Genomic DNA, 22,864 nt, shown 5'->3' on the forward strand with positions numbered 1-22,864 from the left:
CCGTTGTCACAGGAACATAAACTGTTAGAGCCGCGAGGGCTCTTGGAGACCACACAGTCTACCCTTCCCTTTGCCAAATGAGGGAACTGAGGTGATTTTGTCCAGAGTTACGGAGCTAGTTAGTGGTGGGGCCAGGATTCGAACCCTGGACTCTTGTCTCTTCATTGAGCTTTCTTTCTGAGTCTGTCATATCCTGTGCGCAGAGTTACTTTTTTTGGTCCTAGAACCCAGCTGATCCGGTGGGAGCAATCCCCCTGTTGTGGTCAAACGCTCCTATTGCTTCTGAATTATCCGTAGTCTAAAGGAGGCAATAGGCATCAGAGTGTCATCAGTAAATGTGTCTAAAAAAGGAAATGACAGTAGCAATGCTGAGATTCTCCACTGTTATGACATTATAGATCTTTTGGACCAAGGGGAGACGGCTGAAAAGAAAGGACCCACATTCAATGCCTATAAAATATAAATGAGGTGATTTATCAATTCATTGCTTGCTATCCATTTTGAATATCATTAACATTTTACCTCTGCCGTACAAATAAATGCACCACCTCCACACCTTATGAGCAAAAATCTGATGAGCTTTTGTACCGTTGTATTTGGAACGCGATATGAAAAGCCCTGGGAATTTTTCTGGGTGTCGGGATCAGTCCCAGCACCAGTTAAGAGATAGTCGGAGCTGCCCTTGGGGACCATCCTCCGGGCTTACTTGCCGATGAGGGTGCAGAGCTGGCTGACATCGCTGTCCATGATTCCTCGTAGCTGCCTCTCTCTACCCTGGGCATGCCTCTGCCTCTTCTGCTTCCGTGTTGTCTTTGAACATCTTCATTTACAAATATTGTGACCACATTTTCCAAATCTCCAATCAGGGTATATGATACAAGAGTTTCCTGGATTTCACAGCACTGGCTAGGATGTGGCTGTTTGAAGTTATAAAGACCAATATGGACGGCATCTGTAGGTAGACAGGAACGAGCAAGAAGATGGTTGGAGCAACAGAAGACATCGAGGAGGCCTCTCTGGTAACCAACAAGGAATAACACGCAGGAGACATTTCATTCAGTGGGAAGAGATCATCTTTCAAGACCCAGGGACTCCCTGTCCAAAGAAAACCCAAAGTGGGTTGCCAAAATGTTATTACTCAGTCAGAGAAGACAGACAATGAAATATCTAGCCATTTCTCTCCCTTTCGCTACTGACTTTGTGATTGTCACGTAGCATTTTCTGTAAGGTACACATCTTAATTCTTTGTGAAGGCAGTTTCTAAAACATATTCTTACGTGGCCCCGAAATTATAGATGGAATCATTTCACCTTTTTAAGATTGAAAGGTTTTGGACCAGCTCATAAACACAGCAATAAAGTAACAGCCAGTGACCTACAGATACAGTAAGCCCAGATAATAAATAATTGAGCTAAAAGAATCTGAAAAGCCCTGTTCAGGAAGCTGGGCAGGAAACTAAAGTCCAATCTATGAGGTTATGGGCTTTCCTTTGCCCTACCACGCTGCACTAGCAACATTTCCGTCTGAAACGGTCCGCTCAGGGCTCCCCAATCCCAGACAAATTCGGAAGCAAAATGAGAAAAACAATTTGCAGGGAAGGGGATGTTAGAACAATATGACTCAGTTTCCACTGGGTCCTGTTTCTTTACAATTACCCACCATGGGGAGCAATATTGATTTGTTTGCAGGACGTGACCCCCAGGGAGCATCCTGCCAATGGAAGGCTGATAAACTAACTAAACCCGCCTTCAGTAGGGCCTGGATGGTTTACAGGGCAGGAATTTAAAAAAGAAAGTAAGACCAGGGGAGGAAAATTTACCACTGGCTTAAGGCTATGTAACTACCGTATATTTCATAGTACTGTGTGCACACAAACCCACACGTATGTGTACGCAGTCACAGTGTGTAAATACGTACATTCAAGTGAACCGTATTATAAATAACAGTATAAATATTCTAAATGTAGAGGATCCTCATTCTTAAATAGGTATAATTATAGGTTTTGTTTAACTAGCAAGATTCCTTAATGCGTTTAAAAATGGTACGTATTTCTATTTATACATGAGTTTTCAAGAGTACATCTATTACGTGTAATTTTCATCAGAATGTGAGCACCAGGGTGTGTCGATTTCACACGCACACCTAATTATGTTTTAGCAACATTAACTTAATAATTTATAGCCAAATAAATCTATTACCTAACATGATCATTTTTGGTGATAATACGTAGAGATTCGTACAAATGAGATTACTTCACTGTCATCTCTCCATTTTGAAAGACCAGTAATGAGATAATTGAGATATTAAATAGGACTTAGTAGAGAGATGAGTCAGACTTCCTTTTTGCGTCCCTCATATAGATACATGTGGCCCCTTTCAGAGCCACACCCCTTGCCCTGGGTGTAACCGTAAGCGGCACCTGCTTATGCCTTACTCACAGGCAACCGTCTCTAATGCGAGACTCCCAACAGGCTTGTCATCCCTAAACCATCCCCATTACCTCACCCCAAAGCCTGAATAGCACTGCGAGTTATTTCTCTGGAGTAAGACTTTATCGCTTGAAGCACCTTCCTAACACGGGCACGTTAGGCCACTCACTATTTAATGTAATTTAGTTTGTCATCCCATAGCAGGCTTGGCCCTAAGAGCATAAGACTGGAGGAGAGCCCAGCCTCCAGGGCTCTGCAGGGATAGGAAGGACGTCCCAAGGCAGTAAGTGGTATGGGTACCTGGGCGGGGGGTGAGGTGGGGTCAGGGTGTGGGGGGGGTGCTCAAATGAGAGCAATAAATCCGTCCAAGAAGAAAGGGAGCCAAAAGAAGGAGATGAAAAAGAACTCTATAGAACTGTGGCTGTGGGGCAGGTGCAGGGCCCAGGGGCAGCTGTTGTAATGGTAGGACCTCAAGATGGGCCTGCTAGCCCACAGGGCTCATGTGGGGGGTAGGGGTATGGGCTGTGCAGGCGTTGGTCTTCCTCTATAGTCTGTGGATCATGCAGGCACAAACCCACCAAAAATGCAAGCCAGTCTAGTTAGCAGCTCTTTTCTTCACCAGTTTGGCATTTTGAGTGGGAGAGAAGGGACACAAACCACATTTTGAAAAAGATTTACTTATTTATTTTAGAGAGAGAGTGAGAGTGCACATAGGGGCAGGGGGTAGGGGCAGCGTGAGAGGGAGAGGGAATCAAGTAGGCTCCCTGCTGAGCGTGGAGCCGGACCGGGGCTCCATCTCACAACCCTGGGATCATGACCTGAGCTGAAATCGAGAGTCGGGGGCTTACCCGACTGAGCCCTCCAGGTGTCCCTGAAACCACATCCGTAAACGCGGCTGGATTCAGATCAGCATGCTGGGAATTTAGACTTTGGAGCATTTTGTGACCTCCACGTGCTTGATGAGTTTCCCCAGTAACTGACATTCGCCTTGACATGTAGGGTCAAAATGTCTTCTGCTTTTCTCCTTTCCTCCCCTGTGGTTATTTCCACCAAGAATATTGGACGTCTTGAGCCATGAGAGACTGTGGAATCTGAGAAACAAACCAAGTGTTTTGGAGGCAAGGGGTGCGAGGTTGGGTGAGTCTGGTGGTGGGTATTAAGGAGGGCACGGACTGCATGGAGCCCTGGGTGTGGTGCATCAACAATGAATTCTGCAACACTGAAAAGAAATTAAAAAGAATATTGGACGTCTTCTTTCAGAACTGTCTCTAACTTTGTTCACTGAAAGTAATAATGAGAGTAACAACACCATTTCCCAGGCATGGCTGTAGGTGACCTGGTGGATCTGGATCCATTCCCATAATCCCTCGGGAGATTGCCTGCACCTGTTCAGTGGGGTCCTCGGATACCCCAAGGGTGCTGCCTCTGCTTCTGCAGTAGTTATTTCCGAAGGCTTTGGTGTTCGTATTCCCCCTCTCACTCCGATTGCTACGGATGGTTTTGAAGAATAGGCTGTTTCCTTGGCCATTTCAGAGCCCTTGTTGATTCCACGCCCTGCCTGAGTTAGGAGAGGACCATTTTCCGGTCAGTGTATCTTTTCCCTGATGCAATGGTAAAAAGCCTACTGTTCTTTACTTCGTTTTTACAAGTGTTATCTTTACAACTTCTTCGCGAGTGCCACGTGATATTATACCTGCCCAATAATTCTTCTGCCTCCCTCGGATTCCCGGCATGGATTTCCTGCACCGGGAAACCCGTACAGAATTTCAACCCACACACAGCAGGCATTTCAGCCTTCTTTATGTTGTCTCTCCTTGGTAGAATTGATTTTTCAGACACTTGATTCTTCCAGTAGATAGCTCAGTCCTCGTTCACCGGTGTTGGCTGCTTTCTTTGCTTGTTAAAAATGTGGTACACATGCCCACTTCTCATCTGTTTCTGTTGCGAGGGAGCTGAATCCTTGGCAAGACCCCAGGCCACCTGCATTCTTGGGGGCAGCCAGTCATCCTGGGAAGTCTGCTCTGTTCAGTGGCATGGCCAGCCTTGACCTTACAGAGCCTCTTCCTTCCAACTCTGGGATGAACAAGATCTGGGCATAACAGATGCTTGTCTCTTGTGTTCTCCAACCCCTGACTGGTTACAAGGATCCAAAGTTTTGCTTTGGGTGTCTCTAAGGCCAAAGTGAAAGAAATGTAGACTGATGTCTTCGAGGGTCTGTCCCTCCCAGGTGCCCAGTTCTGGTCCTCCAGTGTGCACAAGCACACCATGCCCAACTCTCCCACTCAGGAACGTGTGTGCCCTCAGGGGCCGTCTCTCTACTCGGCCACCATTCCTATTCCGAGGCGGTATGGGGAGTTAAGCTTAGTTGCCTCTCAGATGAGATCAACAAGCCCATGGGGGCGCCTGATGACTCTGAGCCCCTCTTGAATGCTTCTTCGAGGCGTAGTGGCCTGGGTCTCCAGTCCCTAGATAATTGAGGTGGGGCAGAGGACTCTTCACTTGATTAACAGAACGCGTCCAAAGAAACGAATTCTGCATCAGGAGCAGGCCAGACTGGGTGGGCACCAGGGAAGGGAGAGTTCCTGCCGGGAAGTACAGTTGACCTTTGAATAACATGGGTTCGGACTGCCGGGATTCACTTACGCGTAGATTTTTTTTTTCATAAATACAGTATGGTCCTATAACTGTATTTCCTCATCCTTAATGATATTCTCAATAACATTTTCTCTCCTCTAGCTTACTTTATTGTAGAAACAGCGTCTCATCCATAGAACATACAAAACATGTGTTCACGGGCTCTTTATGTTCTCAGTAAGGCTTCTGGTCAACCACAGGCTACCAGCAGCTAGGTTTTAAGGGAGTCAGATGCTATTTGTGGATTTTTGAGTGCATGGGAGCTTGGTGCCCCTAACCCCTGTGTTGTACAAGGGTCAAAAGTGATTATAAAGGGAAATGGGGAAAAGAGAAAGAAAGAGCAGGAAGCGGAGGGTGCCAAGGACGATGTCCCCTGCAGAGATGGCGGAGAAATCAGAATTGACTCCTGATGTCCTTGCCTTTGTCCCCGGGAGTGGGGTTGGTCCCCTACTTTATGACAGGCCTCCAGCCCTCTAAGGGCTTTGAAGGGGTCCCACACCCCAGTCTTCTGCACTGACAGCCCATCCTCATCCTCGGGGCCCAGAACCATCCCCAAGAAGAGCTTCCTGTTTCTCCCAGTGCAGAAGCCTGAGACACATGTGGTTTTCTCCAGGGTGTCAGAACCCCCTCCTTGGGCCCATAACACCCCTTTCCGCAGGCCTGTGCTGAGAAGCCTAGAGGACCCATTACCCCACTTAATCCCTACAAAACTGGGTGATAAAGATGGTACTCTTCTAATTCACCCCAGATCAGTAGACTGGTAGGAGGTTAAGCCTTGCCTAGGACTCAGGAACGTAAGCATCTGAACTTTGGGATTGTGACAATTGCATCATCACTAGTCTTTTGGTGAGAAGAGTTGGGGTCTGGCGGGCATGTGTAGGAAGGGGCCCCGTCCACACCGCCACAGCTGTTTAGCTTCAAACCACCTAAAGGGAACATGCATGGAATGGGGAGGTCAGAGCTGACAGCTGGGTGGCCTTCCGGTGTTTGACACAAGTTACCAGCCTGGGATCTGTGAATGCAGGGTAAGGAACGTTGATACCACTTTGCAGGAAGACAGCCACAGGCCAGTTATCCTAAGAAGAGGAGTGTCTGTGTATTGTGAGCCTCCTGTGGCCAGACTCTGCAGATGGTACCCGAATCCTCTGGATAATCCAGTGACCTTGGGACCTTTATCCTTCCCTACAGTTGACTGAGCCTGGGTTCAGAGAGGCTGAATTTTTTTTAAAAAAAGATTTCCTTTATTTATTTGACACACACACACACACACACACACACACATACACATACACAGAACACAGCAGGGGAGAGGCAGATGGAGAGGGAAAAGCAGGCTCCCCACTGAGCAGGGAGCCCTATGTGGGACTTGATCTTAGGACCCCGGGATCATGACCTGAGCTGAAGGCAGAGGTTTCACCCAGCCATCCTGAGAGGCTGAATTGCTTGCCAAGCTTACACAGTCAGTAAGGGGCTGGGACTGGATTCCAGCTGGGCAAGTTGGCGTCCAGGTGAACATTTTTTCCCCTGCATGTGCTGTTAAAGTGGCAGAATTTCCTTCAGGAGCTCACTGTGGGCGAGGTGCCTTGACTGAGCACAGCCCTCTAAGCACTAGAGAGAGGGTTTGGGAGAGGGGCCAGGAGAGTCAAGAGGTGCTCCCTGGAGCAGGGGGTGGTGGCCCCGTCGGGTAGCCGGAACAGGGGACACACCCGCTGAGCAGCACCCAGGAGCACAGAATCATCTCCAGGAAAATCCAGGTGCACCCAGGTCCTCTGAACTCTGCCTCACCTAACTGTGTGGCTGGACACGGCTCTCACTCTGACCCTAGCGGGGTAAGCTGGACTGGGCATTTCAAAATAAACAAGCAAACAAAACAACCAAAAAAAAAAAAAAAACCCCAAGAAAACAAACAAACAAACAAACCCAAAATGGGATAAAAGAGAAAAGAAAAAGAAAGAAGTAAACACATTGCTCACCCAGGCATTCCCATGCGCTCATGGTCAGCTAACAGCTAACAGGCACAGTCGGGCGAAATCTGGAAAATAAATAAAGCGTAGCATGAAATTAAAAACGAGTTTTGTTTTGTTACTTAAATTTGAAACTCTGGTGTATGCCTCTCGGGAAATCAGTCCCTTTCAGAAACTACAGGAAAGACTGAAAAAGGAGAATTTACAGAAAACGACGAGACACGTCTTACTAGGTATTTGGCTTCTTCTGTTTTAGAATGTCAGTTCTTTGGCCAGTGGCGAGGAATGAGAAAGGAAACATCTTTCTGTAACCATTAACAGAACATCAGTATCTCTTCGGTCCTACTGAATTTTTATTGAACAAATATTTAAAGTGCTTTGTCTTGAAAGTGTGCCAAGGGATGAGCCTGCCTAGGGTGTCCACATGTCTGTCTGGCCCCGGTTTCAGATAGGAATTGGAGCCGGCCCCACCAACCTGGCCGGGAGGATGGAGGGGAAGGGCAGAAGAGGTCAGCCTAGGACTGAGCTGGGGGCAGGGCGACACCAAGGGTATTCCCAGAGGCTCGAGATGTCAGGGTGGGGTTCCGTTGCCTGCTGTCACCTTTCCAGGACGGTGCAGGAAGTTCACAGGTGACCGCGCCCAGGGGGAGCTCATCTAAGCAGGTTCCTTGTGAAGTCGAGTCTCCACAGTGCTCTGCTTCCTCCCTAACAAAGGAGGGGTGCGCGAGCGGGGCTGGGATGGCAGAAGAGGAGATGGGTCTTTCCTTAGCCAGGTAAATGCCTGCGTAGGCAGCCGACTTGCCAGGTGAGCAGGTGGAGAGGAGATGGGCCGCTAGGGCAGGGTGGAGAGAGGGAGGAGGCGTAGATCTGGCCATCAGTGCTCCCGCAAAGAGGGTGAGGACTCCCTGGGCCATGCCGTTGCTGCAGAAGGTCACTGGCTTGGTTCACTCTCCAGTGTCCACGGGAAAGGCAACACCTGTCCCCTGCCGCTCAGGTAAGCCGTCCCAGCCAGAGGGATCCCCTGCCAGATCTGGAAGGGACTATGGCCCTTCTTCCAAACCCTCCACAGAAGAGAGACTGAGCAGACAGAGGGGAGGAGGAGGGAAAGGAGACCGTCCTCCCCCTTACCAGATGAAAGACCTATATCCAAAAATAGTGTCTTCCCAGGGAATTTGCAACTGACTTGCTTCTGGAACCCCAGAACCCAGGCCCCACAACGTCTGGATTCATCCACAAGGTGTAGCCTTTCAGCTCGGGGAAAATGATAGCAAGGTCCTGTTCCTAATGTTAACAATAGCAGCTAATAATCATGGTGTGACCACCATTCAACCTCACACGTATGATCTCCTCCTCAGTTGAGTGGCCCAGAGAGTGAGGCAGGGAGGTAATTAACGTGACCCAGAGAGTGAGGCAGGGAGGTAATTCACTGTCCTCCAAAACGTGCCCCTTGCCCTCCTGCGCTGACGGATTTCTCGGTCACTGCTGAGAAGTGGCTGCCTGGCCAGGGACGACATTTCTCAAGTGTGCCTTCTCCACTCACTCTCCACATCTGTTCACGGGATGCTGACAACTCTGAGGCCCTAAGGGGATGGGGGGGGAAGCATCACAGAGGGCATCAGGGTCCCCAGATCCAGACCTGGAGGGAAGCTGTGTTCTCATCAGGGACACTGGCAGTGGGACGCAAGTGTAAAAGAAAAGTAAACTTCTCTATTATGCCCAATAAGTGGTCGAGGGAAGCTAGCCTTATCCCAACTAGAACAGAGAGGTAGAGTAACTCAGCCAAGGTCACACAGCCAGTGAGAGGGAAGACCGGGGACACATGCCGATGTCCCCAACTCTGCAGAAACCCAGGACAAGTCTGGTCCCATGAGGGCTTCTGTTCCCCAGCCCAGACAGGCTCTGCATCTGTCTCGGCATCACTAGTCTCCAGATGCAATGGATCCTATACTCCAACAGAAAAAATAAATATACCACGAGCATATTTTACAATACATTTTATATGGGTGCTATGGTCTCTATGTACCTCAATATCAGTAAAGCATAATTCATTATATATATATATATATATATATATGTCTTCCTTCCCTTTGGTAGAGTGTTCTGGGCACCCCCATAGGGCTGGGAATGCTCCTTTGGGGGCCGTGCTGTGGACCGTGCTCTAGATCACCACCACACACCCTTCAACGCCGGGGTCCTTTGCTTCCATGCGAAGTTCTCCAGGGGAGGACGCAGGCATGTGGGAAGGCAGATGGACACGCTGACCCTGTAGATTGCCCGTGGTGTCTGCTCCATTGCGAGAGACAGCGCCATTCCAACGCTCTGTGGCCTCAACAGTCTTGGGAGCCGCCGATGGCCACTAGAAGGCATGCTTATCCTACAGAAACACTCTGGGAGGGCCGAGAGGTAGAGGGGTTGGTGAAGGCCCGTGAACCCCAGAAAACATCAGTGCCCAGAAGCTCCGGTAAGCCCTCCGTGAGCTGAGCAGGACACTGACTGAGTGGCAGACCAGGTAAGAGTTCCACTGGGAGATAAAATAACCCGATAATCCTACTTCCCTGAGGTCGAAAACCTGCATTTGTCTAGCTTGGCAAGGAGATGGTGCAAATGGAGGATGGCCAGGGCCATCTGGACCTTCTCAGTGGGAGGGGCCCCTTCCCGAGAGCACATCAGGATGTCAGTGAGGCAGGCGGTCCTGGTGTGGGCCAGCAAATCTTGGAAGGGGTCATTCATAAAATATTGAGACACCGAGGGCGCCGAGCACACACCAAATGGCATCGGCAGGTTCTGTGTATGGCAGCGTGGGATGGAGCCCGTTCCCCATTCATTCCAGACTCTTATCTGGCTCCGGCGGTACCTTCTGGGCTCGAGTTTGCGTGGCCTCAAGCCAGGGGAGATGACCCGATGATTCTGAAATCAGCAGAAGCACACGTTCACTGCTCGTGGATGGGTCACTTTGTAAATTACGTTCTTAGAATGTCGTTCCATGCATCTTTGTAAAAACAAAACAAAACAAAGAATGACATATTCAGTTAGGACCATAGGTCCCCAGCCGAGGAGAGAATGGCAAATAAACCATCGTCCTCATCGTGTTTTTCTAGGAGCTCTGAAAACGCACTGGCACCAAAAAGAGAACAGACCTTCCCTCTGGTCATGCCCGGACTTCAGGGTGGTGACAGTCCTGGTGGGGAGGGGTCCTGACACGTACGTGCAGACTCGGGCTGCCCTTCCCCCGCAGGGTGGTGTTGCTGATAGCTGGGTCCAGAATAAGCTCTGTAGGGAGTCCCAGTCCTATGTGAGTTGTGTAGAGACACTGTTCACTGTCCCGGACAGGCAGTCCCTTCTGACAGCCTGCCGCACCCTTCTCAGTGAGTCTTTGGCACCCCGACTGGGTGGACAGAGAGAAAAGAGACTCTGCCTCAGGCCACTGTTGGTCTGACCCCGATTGGATGGGGCTCTCCTCACACCCTCACGAAGATGGCTTATCACAACCTATTTCTTACAATTTGGAATTAGGACCTAGAGGCCCTCCTGATTCTCTCTGGGTTCTTAAAATAGGACGTGATTCAACATGGAGGCTGGGGCGGCCATGTTGGACGCACACAGAGAAATGAAGACCTTCACTTCGCAGAGAAAGAGACAATGAAGAAAAGGAGAGGCAGTGGGGACGGGGAGCTGAGCAGCCCTGGAGAAAGTGAGTCTCCAGATCCTGGATCCAGCCCCTCCTGGGTCCTGCTGTGTGCCCTGTCCTGGGGTTCTGTGAGCGACCCCCACAGCCTCGGGTAAGTCCCTCTGACCTTCCATAGGAGCTCGGGCCACGTGGTCCTGGCTGAGACAGAAGAAGGTTGACCTGCCGATGTACCTCTGGGGTTTCAGACCCGCCTCTCCTCCTGCCTACGTCAGCACACGTTCATCCCGTGCCCCTGGTGCCGAGCATCAGGACACGAGGAACGACACACACGTGCACCCACACGCCTTCTCTCGACGCGCCTTCCAGTTCCTACAGAATGGGGAAACAGAATCATTTCCCTTTAACTGGTTGACATCAGCGTTCATGCTTTGGCGACACGCTAGCGACTCCGACATCTGTGATGGCAGCCCCCCAAAAGGGGATGTGCGCTGGGACGTGGGCGGAAGTGGCAACAATAGCATGTATTTATGTGCTTCTGTCTTAAACAGGTGGATCTGGAGGAAGTACTCTGAGTGCCACATAATGCAGAGCCAAGCTTTGATCATCGGCGTCCTTTCACTTCCTTGGAAGCAGAGTTTGAAGTGGGAACGTCACAGGGTCCCTGGGTTGCTCACACTTGGCAGCTGAAGCGGACGAGCAAACACAGAAGATTCCCTCCACGCCTCGCCCAGCCCCGACGCGTGGCTCTCAGACCCCTGATGTGGCCCTGCACCACGGAACAGAAGACAGGGTTTGCAGTGCGAATCGCGCCCACTCCCTAAGCAGAGCTTCAGTCCTGGGTGTGGGTTTGAAGGTCGCTCCCCGTCCCCACCCCAGAGTTTCCAACTCAGTACACGTCCCAGAACTTTCCATGTCCATTTCCTGATGCCGGGGGTATGCTCTGTGGCTGCACTTTGAGAAACAAGTAAAGTCACTCTGCGTCTTCCCTGTCCTCAAGAGCAAGGTCCCAAAGAAGTACCAGCTCAAATACTCAGTTTACTTGTTGAAATTCAGGTTGATGGTCTCTCTCATCCTCAGACTGCAAGAGCAGCCGCTGGACGGAAGTGACCACACCCTCCGTGAAGGCACGCAAGGGTGTTCACGTGCCCAGCCAGGGGGCTTGTCCCGAGTGGGAGGGCCTTTGCTTCGCAGCCTGTTCCTCACTGTCTAGGGGTGACATTTCTGGCTAAATTCTTGCGCAGGGGCTGTGTTGGGCAGAGTGTGTCCTGACTGCACCTGGATTCGCTTGCCGGGACCTGGCCTTTGCTGGCTGCAGGTGGGGGCCCGGCCAAGGCTCAGCTACGGAGTGAGGTGGGGGAAGGATTCAGTCCTGTCTTCGTGTTGTGTCCAGGGTCACATTTGACACAACTGTTGAGTCGTAGTTTCACCAGTAGGACTCAGGTTTTGTTTCTGTGAGCATTTGGGGCCCATCTGAGGTCAGGGCTCTGGGAAGTGGGTCCCGTTTTAGCTCCTATACTTGTTTTTTTTGTTGTTTGATTGATTGTTGATTGTTTGTTTGTTTGTTTTGCTTTCCCTCATCATCCGCTCACTCCTCAGTTTCCCCAAAGCTGGGATGTCCCCTTCCTGTCCCTCTAGAACTCCTCTCTGGAGGCTGGGGGGGTCTGCGCTTTGTGGACAGATCTCGGCATAAACTACTGTCTGCAGGGTGTCCCTGTCACTAGGCTCCGCCTGTGTGCAGCGACGCCACCTGTGGGATGCCTCCCAGTGCTGACTGCCTGCCTGATGGGCCCCTCCATGGGACCATGGGTCTCTAGATTTCTGCCTGTCTGGTCTCACTTGCTGTTGTGCTCTCCTGATCCCGGGTCTCTCTTGCTCAGTGAGTGCTGAGTTTCCGGGTCTCAGTCCCTCCTCACCAGGCTTGTCTAAGGTCTGGATCTGATGGAGCCAAAGCCAATCGGAGATGTCACGTCCTCAGAATACATTATTGTTTCTCATCTAGCTTCCGAATGGGGTTGAAATTTCAGGGTCAGTGCTCTTGGTTCAGGAACTGGCACCAATGTAAGATCTTGCAAAGGACAAAAAGCAGGAGGTGGAGAAGCAGGAGGAGTGAATACAAGTGGAGGGAATAGCGATCTCCCCCACGCTTTCCTGGCATTCCGGAATGCCTCTCCTTTGAACAAACTATTTCCGAATGTTGATGTGTGGGTCACCCAGCTTGTTGGAACAGAGTGTAGAGACTGGATCAGCAATTCCAAATCTCAGCCTGTTCTCTTTCTTTGCTGCGCTGTTCATTATTAAATGATTTTTGAACTGGATTTCAGGCAGATTAAGACGGAAACAGTGTTCTCTAGCGTATGTCCTTGGAAAAGAAATTCCTTCTTTGGATACTTTTTTTTTTTTTAAAAGATTTTATTTATTTATGACAGAGAGACAGAGAGAGAGGGAACACAACCATGGGGGCGCTAGACAGGGAGGAGCAGGCTCCCCAGTGAGCAGGGAGTCGATACAGGGCTGGATCCCAGGAGGCTGGGATCATGATGTGAGCTGAAGGCAGACGCTTAATGACTGAGCCACCCAGACGACCCCCCTTCTCTGGATTCTTAATCGAAGCCAGAGGAGGAAGGAGTTGGCTGGTATGGGATCATGTCTGGGGGCCATGTTGGAGCGTGGGCTGCCCCAGCAGTCAGGGGGGCACCGGGAGGGCACTGGTTTAGGACTCCTGAAGCCTAATGTTTAATTTTAAGTTCCTAACATCGCTGTTACTGAAACCCTTCCAAGGTAAGTTCCCTTCTTGTAGAAAGGCATTGGGTGAGTGTCTTTGATTGATGCAAGGGAAGAATCTAGGAAAACCACATATTTCTGCTGACACACACAAAAAGATTTCAGGAAGCGGATGGCAGGTGTTCCGTTGAGACGGACTGCCCAGGACCAGAGGCACCTGAGGTGGCAAAATCCCAGCCACAGAATCTTAGAAAGGCAATGGGTTCTCTGTGGGGCCCAGAAGAGGGCTTTGAGCTGGTTCCTTCTAACCTTAGAAGGAGGGGCACCTGGTGGGTCAGTCAGGTAACTGTCTGCCTTCGGCTTAGGTCATGATCCCCGGGTGTTGGGATCGAGTCCCACATCCCTGCTCAGCGGGGAGCCTGCTTCTCCCTCGGCCTGCTGCTCCCCCTGCTTGTGCTCTCTCTTTCTCTGACAATAAATAAATAAAATCTAAATCAAATCAAAACAAAACAAGAAAAACTTGCAAAGAGGCTTCATTGCCCCAGGCCTGCCCCCCACCCTTTGTTCGAAAGGCCTCCTCCAACATCCCTGCTGGGCCCCTGGAGTTTTGAAATGTTGATTTTTCCTTAAATAAATATCCCTTATATTCCTGACACTTGGAATAGAAGGCAGTTTCTCCACCGGGATTCCCCTGGGAAGAATTAAGCCCCAGTGCCCAGACTGAGGCATTTCTAGCATATAATAAATTAACTTCCTTACATCTAGATGGTCTGAGTCACGTTCCACTCTGGGGAGAGAGCTGTCCGGCAGCTCACCTTCTGGGTTCTGTGCCTCTCGCAGACACGCGGTCCTACGGAGAGTGGCGGTGATGAGAGGGCCGTCCCAGGACTTCAGCTGAGCAAATCCGCGTCTGCATGTGCTGGTGTCACCACCTCTCCTCGTGTGGGAGGCTGAAACGGGTGCTCTGTCTGGCCTCCATCCTCCCTCCCCCAGGCTTCCCAGGCCCCCGGGCCCTGACCCTGCCCCGCCACCTCCCCCCGCACCTCCACAAAAAGCACTTGCAAAATGGACAGGGTGGTGGGAGTGTTTGTAGGACAGGCAGCCCAGCAGAGATAAAGCCTTCCTGCGGCTCTGTTTCTCCAAACCTGGTCTCTAATTCTGTCTTCTTCCGTACTGCCCTGGGGGGTCCTGGGGCAAGCGTTGTGCCAGGCCCATTCTTCCCCACTGCCGACTCGAAAGGCACCTGCCTGTTTTCCTTTCACTGCCTCTTCAGCTTGTCTCATGGTTCTTTAAAACTCCTTTATTGGTAAGGTTAGGATTGACTCCAAGAATAACACCGTTTATTTCTGCCACATCTCGGGCAGTCTGAGGCTCTACCCCGAGGGTCAAAGGGCTTCGTGTCCCACAAGCTCTCTCTTTTGCCAGTTGAAAATCACTGAATTTTCTTGATAGTTTAATAAAAAGGAAACAATAATAGATCCTTTGGGCCTAGGCAGTATTGGAGGAGGACTGGGGATGCCCTCGGTCTCATAGGTGGGGGCCTCATTTATAACTGTGTGATCATATTCACAGCTGTCCCTCACCCCTGGCCCGCCCCTCCGCACCAGGGAAAGATCTCTACATCCCGTGGTGGAGGCTGGGCGGTCAGATGCCGGCCGCATTGAGAGGAAGACACTCAATGAGGTTTTTATCAGGGATGATGAGTCAAGTTCAGATAACTTCACATTTTCCTAAATGAAAATGAATGCCAAGCAGGAGCATCCTGCTCAGATCGGCTCGGACGGCCTACCCACACAGGGTGTATCTCCCTGCCCAGAAGGAATGCACCCTCACACACAAACACACATGTGGGACGGAGGCTGTTTGAACCAGGAGCAGGAGCAGGTGGGAAACAGACTGATTTGGGGCTTTTGTTTTCGTTCTTGTTTTTTTCTATAAAGGGTCTTGAAAAACCATGTTGGTGGGTGCCAAGCCAAGATGCTGCCCAAACACGGTCTGGAAAGAAGGCCTAGATTTTACTGTAATGCCAATTGAATATTACCCCCACCTTAAAAGACCACCAGAGACGTGAGTCAAAGCCAAGCAGCAAGGGTCGTTTATTGCAAGTTCGAACCTGGACCTCTGCGCCGCTCGTTGCCGATAACGCCGAGAGGTCCAGAGCCGGGTTGGTGCAGGATTTTTATAGACAGATACAAACAAGTTTCGGGTGGGGTTGAGCTGATTGATTGATAGTTTGAACAGGCATACTTGGCGTCAGTGGATTGGGTCAGGGGACCCTGCGCGAAAGCAGACAAAGCAATCTTACAGAAGCAGAACTGGCCGGTTAGCCCACGCATGCGGAAAAAAGCACTACCAGGATATTGAAGGCCTGGTTACTTATCAAGTAAAGACAATTGGGAGTCTCCTGGTGGAATGTTACATTCCTGCTATCAAGCATCCTTGTTAATGAGATTTAGGTTTAGAAGAATTTTAACTTTATTTACTTTTCCTTCTACCTCCGCCTCCTTCCGTTTTTCATGGAGGGGAGGGTGACATTAGGGCTATTGATAAGGTAACTTCTTTGTTGTAAATCTCAAGGACATTTGCAAACCAAGGGAGACTCCTACCTTGCAGGACTGTGATCTCTGCAAGTTAACTATTTATCGTTTTATGGCAGTCAGGGGTGACTGAGGAATGCTACACATATGGAGGGGAGCAGGTGAAGGGGGGTGGTGCAAGGCGCCAGCTTTTGCTTTGTCCTCAGCCAGCCTCCTGCTTCTTTATTACCACTGCACGTTCCTCTCGGTGCCACCTGCCTCTTCCCCAGCAGGAGTGATCGGCATGGCTTCTAGAGCTAGGCAAATCGACAGAGAGATTCTGCCATTCGCTTATCTTAGAAATGTCAGTGACTTACATAACCCCTTTTTATCTCGTGTCCCTCTCTGGGAAAGGCACCCAGGAATGGGTCCTGCCTTGCAGGTGAAGCGGAAAGAGGTGATCCAGATAAAGCCCTTCGGACAGGGATTCTCACTAGAGCTCCTCACGTTCTCGCCCTTGTGTTCACATTTCAAGCGTGAGTGTCCTCAGAACTCTTCGTGACCTGGTCACTGGTGTGTTAACACTCCTCCTCCCTCGCTGGTCCCCATAGGTCAGAATCCCATGGAGAGAAGGGAGGGTAGCTACTCGCCCTTTTCGCCCAAATCTGCTTCCTCTCTCCATCTCACCTCTGAGTCTCCGGGCCCACACTACACGTGACCTTCTTCCTCCCGCTCAGTATCCCCTGCCATCCCAATACACCACCTCGTGCAGCAGCCTCGTATTCTCTGTGCTGGCTCCACCCTCAGGAGGGGTTCCTCATAAGTCAGGCTTTTCCAGAAGCCCAGTGAGAGGGTCAGGTCATCAGGAAATATCGCCCACATCATGGTTCTATGCCGGGGACCCTGCAATGGAAGGGGCTGCTCTTTTCTCTTTTCCTTTTCTTTCTTCTTCTTCTCTTTTTTTTTTTTTTAAGATTTTATTTATTTATTTTAGAGAGAAAGAGTGAATGGGGGAGGGGCAGAGGGAGAGGAAGAGAGAGAATCTTGAGCAGATGCCATGCTAACTAACTATAGAGCCTGACGTGGGGCTTAATCGCACGACCCTGGGATCACGACCTGAGCTGAAATCAAGAGTCGGAAGCTTAACCGACTGTGCCCCCCAGGCACCCCTGGGGTTACTATTTTAAGGACTGCGGCACAAGGGAAGTGTCACAGAGTTGTTTTCCCTGGTGACGTTTAGATAAGGAGTGTGAGCTCCTCTTGAAACTGATGGAGGCTTTTGGATCCCTCTGCATGCCCCTGGAGTGGGGTCTGCAGTGTGGGCACGGGGATGTTTTTAGGTAAGTGTTTTTCCTACTGTTCTTTAAAGAGCTGTAGAGCTTCTGGACATCGTGCCGTTACCCCCTCCCCCACCCCAGACCCCCCACCATCAGACCCATGCTCCTTTCCTCCTTCTCCACTGAACACCTCTGGGGGGAGAGCTGGAATAGGCATTGTACTTAGGCCAGAAGAAAAAGGCGAAAGTGGGTGGAAAGTGAGAAGGAGCTAGTTTGAGTGTAAGATTTCATTTAGAAATTACTGAATGTAGAGAAAGAATGTAGGGTCTCAAGTCATTGTGATTCTAGGCAAATTCCTCATACCTGAAGGAGATAATTGATGTGGTCCACTTGGAGATCACTAATCTAGATGGAATAAAGGAATCTGACCATTTGGCCCAGAGCTGAATTGCAATTTTAGTCCTTGCTACAACTTAATCTGAGAAATTTTTCAATGGCTCCCATCAATTAGGTTGAAACCCTTTGTATATTAAACTGTTTTCTTGTTCTCGATCTCTTATGACTTGCCTTGCTTGTATCATTCATTCCTCAAGACACACTGGATTGTTGCTGATTTTCCAAACAGACCATGTTCCCAACCGCCAGCCCACCCAGGACTCAATACTCTCCCCCATGCTGTTTTCTCTGCCTTACATACTGTCACCTATCTTCCCTCCATGTGGAAACCTGACTTATTTTCCTTAAACAGACTTTATTTTTTAGAGCTGTTTTAGGATCAAGGCAAAACTGAGTGAAAAGCAGGGATTTTCCATATCTCCTCTGCCCCTCTCCCTCAGAGAGCCTCCCCCACTTCAGCCTCCCCAACCAGAGCGGGACATTTGTGCAATGGATGGAAACTACATTGAAACATCATTATCGCCTGGAAGTCACAGTTACATTAAGGTTGACTGTTGGTGTTGTACATTCTATGGGCCATAATGACACATATCTGCCATTATAGTATCATGCAGAATAATTGCACTGCCCTCAAACTGACTTATTTCTTAAGGTCAAAAACAAATCCTTCTTTCCTTAATTCAGCATTTATTCGATAAGGCTTTAATGAATGGTAGCTGAGTTTTAGGCACAAGGGACACAAAGCTGAGTGAGACCCAGGCTTTGAGCCTGAAATGTAATAGTACAACAGGAGGACAGAGACATAAATGGATAACCATGGCATGGCGTGTCTCGGAGATCATTGGTTGGAAGATATATTCCTCCAGCAAATTCCAAGTATTTGCACCTTTCTGCACACACTACAACTTCCAGTGCATAATTTTATCTGTCTCATGGACCTTGTGATGTCTCTGGTCAATGGCCAGCATCAGTTCCTGGGTTGATCTCCCAATGGAATTTTTTTCTAAAAAGCTAAAAAGTGTTGGACCCCCTGGACCGCTAAATTCTGTACCTTCTGAAATAAGACCCTAGTCTGGGGGCCTGGTGATCCTGCCCACAAGCCTGCAGTTCTGCGGGGGCACCTGAATTAAGGTCCAGCATTGCTCTGAGGCAATTCCTCCAGGTTAGGACCTAAGGAAACCACTGCAATTTACTGCAAGGAAGAGTTCCTGAGGGACATATGCATATGCAATCAATATGTGGGCAAGTGGAAAATGAAGGTTCTTCATCAACATGAAATATTGCAGACACACTTATCACGGACACCTTCTGTGAGGAGAGCTGGAAAAATTCTGATATTGCCAACAAGGCAAAGAGGGCTTGTTAGCTACTTTGCCTGAGGTTTAAAGGAAGGCAGTTTCCGCCATCTTTAGGCTTGCCTCTCAGATCCCTGCATGAATCAGAGCTCCGACAGAGCAAATTCCCATAATTTCATTTCAGAGCGAGTCCCTGCTTTACTCAAGTCTCTTCTCAACTTGCTTAATTGCTGCCCCCTGGCAAAAGTGCCACAGCCTGCCACCACTTTACTCACACTTTATGAAATCAAAGTTAAATTGATGGCCTGTTAACATTCTTGGCTTGGTGTTGGCTGCAGAAAAAAATCCACCTAAAAAAAGAAAAGAACCTATAGTCTGCCAAAAAATATTATCTCCCCTACTAAAGACCCAAATTACTGAAACATTGTGGCCTAAAGGGGAAATTCTGGTGAACTTATGTGAATACTGTACTTTGAGAGTAATCACACCCAAGGCTGTAGTTTTATGAAATTTCCCTACTTAACTTTGATCCATAAAGAGTCCTGGCAAAGGTCCTGGAGTTTTGGACCCTGGTAACCAGCTTAAAGTAGATTTGTTTCATTTACTGGGATTGAGAGATTCTTCTGATGGGATTCCTCATTATAGACATTGTCCTCCCACTGCCCCCACCACCGCACGTGGTAGGTGCTACCCATTGGTCAGACTATCTAGGCTGGCATCTGCAAAATAGCACTGTGGAATGTGCCCTAGATGAAGGCAGTGCTTATGAATGTGCTCAGCTAGTATTCTGGAACCACAGGTGACAGGACCTGGGAAGTATATAGAAATCCTGGGCATGGCTTTTGCCTGCCAATCTGACTGCTCAGAAAGCAGAAGTCTGACCCACTTCTTGGGTCAATATGAAATGGAGTGGAGGCTCATGGCAAGGATGACCACCCCCCATTTGCTATGTGTAGGATTCCTTCCTACAGAAGGTAGACCCAGAACTGAACTGAGACTAAGGGATGACACTGTGGTGAGACAAGAGAGATTAAAAGAGGTTATTGAATCTTATGAGAATGTGTGCAGACCAGACTGGAAGGAAAGGGAGAGGAAGGAGAAAGTGAGCTCAAGTGAACAGAGTAATCATAATAGTAGCTGAAATTTGCATAGTGCCTACTGGGGGCCAGGCACATCCCTGATACATTTAATCCTCATGATAGCCCTACAAAGTACGTATTATTTGCATCCTCCTTTCTGGATGGAGAAACTGAGGTCGGAGGTGTTGAGTGACCTGCTTGAGTTTAGACAAAGTTGGAATTTGAAACCAACCACACGGTATCCCACTGGAATATGTGTTCTTAGCTCCTTGGTCATCCACCTCTCAGAGACCAAAAAGGTGAGAGGTACAAAGCAGCTTGTAGAGAGGATGGGCAGACTGAATGTAGATGCCACACAAGACCGGTCTGAGAGGAGAAAAACAGCGGAAGCATTCCAGTTGGCGGGACTGTAGGAATGAGCAAGAACAACAGAGCCTACGGAAGCAATGGTTTCTAAGGGAGCAAGTAGCAGTGAAGGGTAGGAGGGCATTCATCAGGAAGAACTGTGAGCAGAAGGAAGGAAGCACTTGTGGGGGAGGGTAATGTGGAAATGTATAAATGATCATAGTAGGGACTTTGGGCAAACAAAGAGAGGAAAGGGGAAGAATATGGATGGCTCAATGGGCCAAGTGGAAGTGGTTCAAATCTAAGCTTGATGTTTTCTAAGCTTCTGTAACAATCAGAAGGAACATATCGCAGAGGGATGAAAATTTATTTTTTTTATTGCTTGTAAGTGTACATATGGAGGAGTGTAAGCTCCTAGGGAAAGAGAGTGCTTCCTGGACCAGTGGCTTGTGTACCAGATCCCCTTGCTTGTGCATTTGGGAGGGAAGTCTGAAGCTCACAGGACAAAAAGTACCTTCTGAGCCAGGTTTCAGTTGTGCCAGAACTGAATCCCCTGGCTGTTGATCCCTGGCTGTCTGGTGTTTCAGGGTGAGGGAAGGGGAGTGTGAGACCTGCTGGATGCTTATTTTTAGCAGGGATCCTAGTGGGTTTTATTTGCTGGTGCTACTGGGCTCATATGGGGTTGCCAGCAGAATTCCTTATCCTCATGGGCTAGAAAAAAACACCTCCTACCTAGAGACACCAAGTGGACCATTGCAGTCTCAAACAACAACAGTGCCAGAAAGAGGAGCTACAGCTCACCAAAATAACATCACAGGGGCTTTGAACTTAAATTGTCATTGGAATCTTATCCCATATAGTAGGCCAGGAACTGCATGCTACACTTAGAGAGGGCAACCACTTGCTAAAATGAAATATTTAGATAGGACTGAGTCTCCTAACATAATAGCCAAAATGGTCAGGATACAGTTGAGTCGAAAGTCAACCATTATAGTAAGAACCAAGAAATCACAACCCGATTGGGAAAAGATAATCAACAGAGATTAGGTGAGTGGGGGGAAAATGACTTTTTTTTTTTTTTAAGAAACTCACTTCAGCTTCAATGATACAGGTAGGTCATAAGTAAAATGTTGGAAAGAGATACTTCAGGCAAACATTGACTTTAGAAAAAAAATTAAGCAAGTGTTACAATATTAATACCAGAGAAATTAGATTTCAGAGAAAAGGTACTGGAGACAAAAAGGAACAAAATGATAAAAAGGATCAATCCACTAGGAAGACATAGTGATTTGAAATGTATATGCCCCAAATAACATAATTCTCAGAATACATGAAGCAAAAATTGATGAAGCTGAAGGAGAAATAGATGAGTCACAATTATACTTGGGGACTTCATCACTGCCCTCTTAGAAATTGATAGATTTATGAGTCAGAAAATCAACAAAAAGGTAGAAGACGAGAACACCTTAATCAAACAACAGAATGTCATTAAGAGCACTCCATCCAACAATAGCAAAATACACATTTTTTGTAAGTGCCTATAGAATATTCACTAAGATAGTCCATATCTGGGCCATAAAACAAACTTCAATACATTTAGAAGCATGAGATCATAGAGTTGTTCTCTGTTCATAATGGATTCAAGCTAGAAATCAGCATAAGAAAGACAACAGAAAAATCTGTAAATCTGTGAAAATTAACGCATTTCTACATAATTGATGGGCCACGCAAGAAATCTCAAAGGACATAACAAATACAGAGAGTTAAATGAAAATGAAAATGCAATAGCTTAAGTTTGTAGGATACAACTAAATGCAGAGAGGGAAATTTACAGCATTAAATATTCATGTTAGAAATGAAGAAGATCTCAAATCAATAATCTAAATTCTTACCTCAAGAAACTTGGGAAAAGGCAAACCAAAATAAACCCAAACGAAACAGAAGGAAGGAAATAATGATGATAACAACAGAAATGGACATCATTCAAACCACCACCACAAAAATGACAACTTTTTGTTGCAGAAGTCAATGAAATTTAATGTTTATTTTAAAAAAGGAATAACATTAACAAATCATTAGTCAGACTTACGAAATGAGAAGAGAGAAGGCAGACATCACTAATATCAGGAATGAAACAGGATTATCACTACAGATCCTGTAACCATTGAAAACACGAGGGGGCTCTGAACAAGCTTTCTATACTCACGGATCCAGCTGCTTAGAAAAACTCTCCACATCTCAATAACCACATACCACCAAACCTCAATCAAGATAAAATAATCTGAATAGTTACCTAGCCATTAAAGAAATGCAACTTTTACTTCAAAAGTTCTTGGAAAAGAAACCTCCAGGTCTAGATGGTTTCCAAAGACTCTGCTAGAAGAATCAAGAGGAATTAGTGCCCGTTTCACACAATATCTTTCAAAAAATAGAAAAGGAGAGAATTTTTCTAACTTGTTTTATGAGGCTAGTATCACCCTGATAATAAAACCAGACAAAGAAAGTACAAAAAATTAAAACTACAGACTAATAATTCTCATGGATGTAGGTGCAAAAATCTGCAAAAAAATATACTAGTGA

Source organism: Mustela erminea, chromosome 14 (assembly GCF_009829155.1).
Source record: "Mustela erminea isolate mMusErm1 chromosome 14, mMusErm1.Pri, whole genome shotgun sequence".
Lineage (NCBI taxonomy): Eukaryota > Metazoa > Chordata > Mammalia > Carnivora > Mustelidae > Mustela > Mustela erminea.